This window comes from Suricata suricatta, chromosome 17 (genome assembly GCF_006229205.1).
Source record: "Suricata suricatta isolate VVHF042 chromosome 17, meerkat_22Aug2017_6uvM2_HiC, whole genome shotgun sequence".
In the NCBI taxonomy this organism is placed as follows: Eukaryota; Metazoa; Chordata; class Mammalia; order Carnivora; family Herpestidae; genus Suricata; species Suricata suricatta.
The window spans coordinates 55,814,906-55,822,896 of NC_043716.1; the positions used below are offsets into that span (position 1 = coordinate 55,814,906).

Genomic DNA, 7,991 nt, shown 5'->3' on the forward strand with positions numbered 1-7,991 from the left:
CCCCCGCCCCCCATTTATTCGAGATTTACACCAAAGTTGCAAAAGTAGCACAAAGAGTTCGCGCACGTTTTGCAGAGATTCCCCCGAATGTTGCGTCTCCTCTCGGGGCAGGTCGGGCAGGTCGCTGAGCAGGTCGCTGAGCGGGTCCCGGAGCGGGTCCCGGAGCCGGTCTCCTGGCCCACTGAGGAAATTCACGCTCCAACAGAAGCAGCGTTCACGCAGGCTCCGTAACTATCCTCCCAGAGGCCGGTCCCAACTCTCCTTCAGTCTGGAGCAATTCCTGAGTCTTCATGTCGCTTTTTAGGAGTCACCTGTTTTTGTGGAATGCCCCTTAATTTGGGTTTTTGCCTTAGGCTGCTTCACGATTAATTACAAAGTATGCATTTTGGGGGCGCCTGGGTGGCTCAGTCGGTTAAGGGTCCAGTTTCGGCTCAGGTCATGATGTCACGGTTAGTGGGTTCAAGCCCTGCATCTGGCTCTGTGCTGACAGCTCAGAGCCTGGAGCCTGCTTTGGATTCTGTGTCTCCCTCTCTCTGACCCTCCCCTGCTTCCGCTGTCTCTCTGTCTCTCAAAAATAAATAAACAAAAAACCCCCACAAAGTATACATTTTTAAGTTGAAATTTTATTTAATTTTTAAAGTTTATTTATTTCTTTTGAGAGGTCGACAGCAGGGGAGGGGCAGAAAGAGAGGGAGACAGAATCCGAAGCAGCTCCCGGCTCTGAGCACAGAGGCGGATTTTTAACTAATCCCTACACCCAGCATGGAGCTCGAGCTCCCCACCCAGAGATCAAGAGACACAGTCCTCGGGCGGAGCCAGCCAGGCGCTCCAAGCTATGCCTTTGTTAGAAGAAAACCTCAGCAGTGAAGGTGCGCCCTTCTCAGTGCGTCTCCTCAGGAGGCAGATGATGCCAGTCCGTCTATTACTGGTGGCACTTTGTTTAAGTGGTTTAGGTGGTGTCTCCATTATAAAGCTACTGTTTTTCCGTTTGTAAATGCTAAGCAACCTGTCAGGAGATAATTTGAGACTATGTAAATAACGTGTTTCTTTTTTTTTTCAGTTTTTATTTAAAAACATTTTTTAATGTTTATTTTTGTGACAGAGACAGAGCATCAGTGGGGGAGGGGCAGAGAGAGAAGGAGACCCAGAGTGCGAAGCAGGTTCCAGGCTCTGAGCTGTCAGCACAGAGCCTGCCTGATGCAAGGCTCGAACCCATGAACCGTGAGATCATGACTTGAGCCCAAGTCGGATCCTTAACCGAGAGAGCCACCCAGGTGCCCTGTAAATAATGTTTCTAACCATACTTTCTACCATTACAAATGGGTGTTTTCTAAAACGATTGTTATTTTTTTTAAGTACTATTTTTTAGTGTTCATTTACTTTTGGTTGAGAGAGACAGAGCATGAGTGGAGGAGGGGCAGAGAGGGACAGAGACACAGAATCCGAAGCAGGCTCCAGGCTCTGAGCTGTCAGCACAGAGCCTGACGAGGGGCTCGAACTCCTAACCGTGAGATCATGACCTGAGCCGAAGTCGGACCGTTAATGGACCGAGCCCTCAGGCGCCCCGTGTAACCTGTGTGATTCTAAAAGTCAGGAGCTCTTGGGGCGCCTGGCCGGCTCCCTCGGTGGAGCGTGGGGCTCTTGATCTCAGCGTTGTGAGTTCAAGCCAATGTTGGATATAGAGATTACTCAAATAAATAAACAAAAAAGTCAGCAGCTCTTCCTTATAAGATGACTCATTTTCCCTGTATTTCTCATTTAATCAATTTTTGTTTGGTTATTGTTTGTTTGTGTTTGTTTGGAATTTGGCAGGTGTAAATTCAAATAAAAGAGCGCCGCATACCCCTCTCTAGTGGTGCCCGTCACCCCCAGCAGAGCCCCTGGCGGCATCCACACCTGCCCTTGGCTCATCTCTCTCCTTTCAGATTTTACAAATGGCTATGGGTGCTGTTTGGCAGTCGGTGGAGGACGGGAAAACAGACTCGAGGTCACGGGCGTGTGGTGCCCCGTGAAGACTGCGCATCCTGAGTGTGGCTCAGGCGCCCATTCTTCGCTTGTTCATAGGTGACCGACTTTTAGCCTTTACCAACGGTCCCTTTGTGTAAATTGTAGAGTCGGTAACTGCTTGTGTTTTATTTATTTATTTTAATGTTTATTTTTGAGACAGAGAGAGAGAGACAGAGTGTGCGCGGGGGAGGGGCAGAGAGGGAGGGAGACAGAATCCAAAGCAGGCTCCAGGCTCTGAACTCGAACTCACGAACCGCGAGATCATGACCTGAGCTGAAGTCAGACTCTCAACCAACTGAGCCCCCCAAGCGCCCCATTGCTTGTGTTTTAATGAAGTCACACAATGCTTTTCCAATTAATAATGATCCAATGTGTACTATAAAACAAATTGCTTCAAAGTTTGGGTCAGCCACAGAGTGCGATCAATTCTGACATCCTGTCTGGTTTACCTCTGAGAGCTGGCCGTCTGGGTGAAGGGCAGAGTCTTCGTGGGACAGGAGCGTCCTGTCGCACCCCTCCCCTGTCCATCCCACATCTAGTCCCTGTCGGGGAGGCGGGCTCGCCCCCCGGGGCAAGGGGAGCCCTGCAGAGCCCACTGCGCCTGGAAAGCTCTGTCTCTGCCCGGGGCCTCTTTATTGTTCACTGGGACTCACCCTCTGTCTTGAACTCCTTCCTCTTAACGGTGGAGCCGGCTGTCGCGCAGACTTGGCCCGGACCCCACCTGCAGCTGGCGGTCTTTGGCTCTGTCCTCATGAGGAGCTGCGGGGCTCACTGGAAGCCTCTCTCTCCCTGTGCTAAGTGTGGAAGGCCAAGCCCTAGGCGTTGCCCCCTGGTCTCCGACGGGCGGCCCTCTGCCCAGCACTGGGAGGCTTGGGCGAGTGGGTCCCAAGCTGCTCCATGCTCCTCGCGGCCCTGGCTTAGTGCTAGGGCCCATTCGGAGGAACTGACGACTGAGGTCAACTTCCAGATGGGGCTTGTGTCTGTTTGGGACCGATAGGTTTTCCGTGTCGGGAACCCAGGGCTTTCGTGAGGGGCTGGTTCCATCTTCCTAATGGCCGGGGGTCCGCATGAGATAAAGCGTTAGAAATGAGAAAACCGAAGTGATGTCGTGACCAGCGCGGCCCCGCTCCGCCCCCTGCTGACCCACAGGCTCTCCCAGAGGACTGTGAACGCCCTGAGCAAAGCCACGTGAGCTGTGGGCCTCTCCCTTTTATGGAGATTTCTGCTGTTTCCCCAGAAGTTTCACGTGGTCCCTCCTGAAAACTGGGTGCTTGCTGGGGACACCTGCTGGCCGACAGACAGATCAGGTCCAGACTCTGAATCTGTGATGTTTAAAGCCGATTAATGTCAGCCTCAGGCTGTCCTGTGATGGGTGAGGAGGAGAGGGGCACCCCAGAGAGAGTGCCAGGTTGCCTGTGGGTCCTGAGTGCCGTGGACTCTGGCGTGCATGGCAGAAGCTGGTCTCTCTGGGGAGGGGCCAGGCCCTGTCCTCCGTTCTTCATATACTGTGCCCAACACGGTGAGCTTCACCTTGAAGATGGCCAGAGCCGCAGGCATGGGGTCGTGTGGTTAGCTGTCTGTATTTCAAGAGTTAACTCCTGGGCGCCTGGGTAGCTCAGTCGGTTAAGCGTCTGACTTCAGCTCAGGTCATGATCTCACAGTTTGTGGGTTCAAGCCCCATGTCGGGCTCTGTGCTGACAGCTAGCTCAGAGCCTGGAGCCTGCTTCAGATTCTGTGTCTCCCTCTCTTTCTGATCCTCCCCTGCTTGCGCTGTCTCTCTCTTTCTCTCAAAAATAAATAAAAAAACATAAAAAAATTAAAAAAAAAAAAGAGTTAACTCCTGTGGGCAGCTGTGGCTCTGTGACCAGCACATCTGAGAGGCAGACTTGGTGGCGGGGCCCACGGCACAGGACAGGGCGCAAAGGCGCAGTCCCCGGAAGCAAGGAGGCCTGTTGACCTCGAAGACCTTGGTATGTTGTCTGTGAAGGTCCGAGTGGTGACTCATGGGCACTTGGGGAGACTGAGTCATCACAGTAGCAGGGACGTTGTTTAGTGGTGTGTGTCTGCTTAAGTCCTGATCCTGCCCCCGTGCGTGGGCGCAGCCATGTGGGTGGCCTGCGTGTGTATCCGTTTTTGTTGACGAGACTGTGCCGGAGTCCAGAGCCCCTGGGCCACATGCCGGCCCCCTTGCTCATACAGGTCCCTGTAATTGGTGTGGACAGACCCCCCACCCACGGAGATCGCCAGTTCCACGCCAGGGCCCTCCCTGGGCTCTGTGGCCGCCTGGCCTGCGGTAACCCGGGTCTCCCCGTGGTCCTGAGAGCCCTGTAGCCAGCACGGGGACCCCGGCCTGACCCGGACATGCAGGCCTCCTGAAGGCCACGCGGCCCCCCTCCTGGTCTTCCCTCGTGGGCCTCCTTGGCCTCTGCCCAGTCGCCCCGTGTCCTCAGCCGCTCTATTGCCCGTTTGCCTCACCCCAGGAGGACAGACAGACCACTGGTGCGGGGACCTTACCTGCATGTCTGCAGTAAAACAGCCCCTGGCACCCACTGGGTGCTGAGTGCATGCTTGTTAGGTGAGTGAACGAATGAATCTAAGGAGGGGAGCTGTGTCTGGTGGAGTCTTGTATGACCAGCATCATTTTCTTCCCGTTACAGTCGGAGGGGCTTGGTCCCGGATGAAGGACACAGTCGTCATCCCCTGTGTGCTGGGGCTCGGGGCCCCGACGACAGCCGAGGCGCCGTCCGCACGTCCTGGCTGTCTGCTCGGGGCAGGCGCCTGGCCACTGACTGAATTTGAAGCCAACAGCTTCCTTTATTACTGAAGTAAACACTTTTAAAGGCGAATCTCTAGTTTTTCTGTGATTCACTTACACACCCGTTAACACACCTGCGGATGCGGTCACTGTGGGTCTGCAGCGACCACACGGAGGGTGAGGGTGAGGGCTGGTGATCGGAGCGCGGGGTGCTCGGGTATTTGGGGTTGAGAGTAGCCAGGAGCAGTGTGGCCAGGGTGGGCCAGGGGCCTCGCGGACGGGGGCCGTTCCCTGTGATGGAGCCACCTGGGGGTCTGGCCCCGCCTGGCACGTGGCGGCAGGCGCGGGGCTCCAGGGCCTGGCAAGTCCCAGCCCGAGAGAACGTGACGATGGGTCCATGTGCGGTGGCTCGGGAAGCCCTGGGCATTAGGCTTTGTCTTCCGTTACAGGATCCTGTTGGCGGCCCTGAGTGAGCGGGGTGGAGGGTCCAGGGGTCTCCCGGCTGGAGCCCTTGACGGTGGCTAAGGTGCCTGGGCAGGACAGGCAGCGGGAAGGCAAGGCTAATCCCCTGTGTTTAGCTTGGGCACCTCGATAGAGGGTGCCGTGGAAGGGGCCTAGGAAATGGGGAGCAGGAGCCTGGCGGGGTGCGCGCGGGCGGTCTGCAGCCCAGGGTGGCAGGTGGGCGCCAGAGGGGTGTGTCACAGCTGACGCAGGTTGAGGTGGGCGTGTGGGCGAGGCCCGGAGGCTGGCAGGAGTGGGGCCGGGAGGGGCGCTGCCCTGCTCCAGACCCTGCAGGGAGGAGACCTCAGCTGCCCCGGCGACCTTGCACCTGCCTCCCTCCCACCCCTGCCCGGTGCGGGCCAAGCATCCTCTCCGGTTGGACTCAGTTCCGAGTAACTGCCTGGGGTTACAGTCCCACAAGACTGACCCCACCCAGGCGCCAGTTGCAAGTCTGGGTTGTCCCCTGTCCCCTGTGCTTCTGACGACCGCCTATACCTCAGAAGACCCACGACGACCCCCTCTTCGAGTTCAGCTTGCTGGAGCAGCTCATGGAACTTAGAAACACTGCCCCCAGCTTATTCTAAAGGCTGTGATTCAGGGACAGCCAGACAGAAGGGGTGCAGTGGGCGAGGTGTTGGGGGAGGGGTGCAGACCTTCCACGCTTTCTCCACAGCCCAGTGCGGGCCCTTTGGGCCTCGGCCGCTGCTCTCTCCCGCAGAGTCGCCCCAAGACTGGCTAGGCTGGGAGTGGGCCTGGAGGGTCAGGGGCGTCAAGGGTCCGTCGCACGGTGCTGAGATCAGTGTCCCCCGCACGGAGATGGAGGGCCCCACAGAGCAGGCCTGGGGGCCAGACCCAGCCTGCGACATCCATGCTCTGAGCCGAGGGGTTGGCGCAGACCCTGTGTCCCACTGCCCCCTGCACACCCTCCACCTCGTCCCACTGCCCCTACACACCCACTGCCCTCTATGGGAGGGGCGCCGTCCTGCACAATTCACTCCTCTTATAGGAAGACCTTTCTGAGGGATTCATTCAGGTCTGGTGCCAGGGCTAAGAAGAGACTGGCTTCACCTGAGAAACTGCCCTCTCCCTTACCGAGGCGTGGGCACCATCCTGTTCTTGGCGCTTTGTCCTCCGCCGTCTCAGACGCACTGGTTGCGTGGCCTCCGCTGCCTGATCCTCACAGTTATTGCGGCGTGTTTTCCTCTTTTGCTTTCTGTGCTCCAGGCTCTGTGCTGAGCTCGGAGCTGACGTGTGCCTGGAGACCTGGCTGAGCACGCAGCACGCATCTCCTGTGAAGTGCGTGCTATTTCTGGGGTCCTGACGCTATTTGAGGATTTTCCAATACAAGCCAGGACCATTTTGGCGATTTCTCTATTTTTTCTTCCTTCCTTCCTTCTACCATCCCTTCTTGTAGCCAGAATTACTATCAAACTCCACTCACTGGGCCGGAGACCCGTATGCTGGCAGTGGGAGACTTGGCCCTCAGGTAGCGCACTACAAACGCTTTTGAATTTAGTAACTTCAGGAGTGAAGTGAACTTCATGTCCCCAAAAAGTAGTATTTCTGATTTAGTCTTGCTGACTAGAGAGTGGTCGATTCCTAGAGAATTCTAGAGTTACCATAAAGAAAACAAAAAACAGTAAATAGCCCCTGAAATTCTCTTGTTCCTGTTTCTGGGTTTTTTTTGTCAGTGTGGCCTGTGCGCTGACCAGGTGGAGCGGTGCTGGCTGCATTGTAACCTCTGTGACCCCCTTTCCAAGTGTGCCCTCAGGCTCTGAGGTCCTGCCCACTGTCCCTCTCCCCCAGTCAGACTGAGCCACCCAGGCATTCCCATTTTAGATTCTTTGGGATGACAGTGGTACTCAAATGTCACTTCTGGATGCCTGCCTTCAACGCTCCTGGTCCTTTTGCAAAGGCGCTGTCGGGGAAGGGCTGCGGTCTGCTCCCGGGTGACAGTGGCCCTTGGGCCCGGCCGACTGGCCGGCCTTCTGTGCTGGCTTTGAGGCCAGTCTGTTGGCTAGGTCAAGGCCTGGAGCACCACGTGGTTCTACAGGACCCACCCCTTCTCTGCAGGGGGTTGGCCCCCCAGCGGACCTCGCCAGCACCCCTACACACGGCCTCCGGTCCTTGGCAGACCCGTAGGAGAGAGTGTTTACACTTATAGCAGCTTGACAAAGGAGTTTTATGTTGAAGAATTGGGCTTGTGTATTAAATGTCTTTGTTTTTTCATCTTATTTTCCTCTAGTGCTTCATTTACATCGTGTTTTAGAAAAGTGCCAGACTGTGGCAGATCGGAGATAAAAGTGCGACGGAAGCACTGCCTCCGCCTGAGCAGAGAGTGCGGCGGGCGGGGGGCGAACCCCCGTAACCCCCCAGCGGCGGCCTGCTCTCCCCAGCTGGTGGGCTCCAGTCCTGGCTCAGCTCCTGAGCCGCTGCCTCTTCTCATCTGCAAAGTGGGAGAGCTCTTCGTGAGCCTTTTCGGAAGACCTGGCTCTTGCCGGTGAGCAAACCGTGTCCCCTGCCTTCCTTGCTCTGTGACCCTGGACGCACCGCCCCGCTCCCTCTGCTGCAGGGCGAGGCTAGGGTGGGAAGGGCCCTCCGGGAGGTACGCGTGACCGCACAGCTGCGCCCTGGCCCAGAGCACCCTCCGCTTGGCGTCAGCGATGCCCCAGATGGGGGCCCCGAGGTGGGCGCGGCGGCCGGCCGGCCACAGCCCCTGACGCTGGGC

General features: G+C 56.8%; 1 long non-coding RNA gene across 3 annotated transcripts in view; it reads left to right on the forward strand.

Annotated features, from left to right (window-relative positions):
• The window catches only part of LOC115282104, a 7,527-nt gene extending 2,674 nt beyond the window's left edge, over positions 1-4,853 (forward strand). Inside the window, exons 1-3 of one of the 3 annotated variants that reach the window (XR_003904512.1) lie at positions 1,822-2,064; positions 4,488-4,582; positions 4,665-4,853. This is a non-coding gene — a long non-coding RNA (uncharacterized LOC115282104). Of the gene's footprint in view, positions 1-1,821; positions 2,065-3,880; positions 4,583-4,664 lie in introns of those variants that run through there. The other 2 variants (XR_003904513.1, XR_003904511.1) reach the window with 2 other exon arrangements.
• Positions 4,854-7,991: the final 3,138 nt, after the last annotated feature.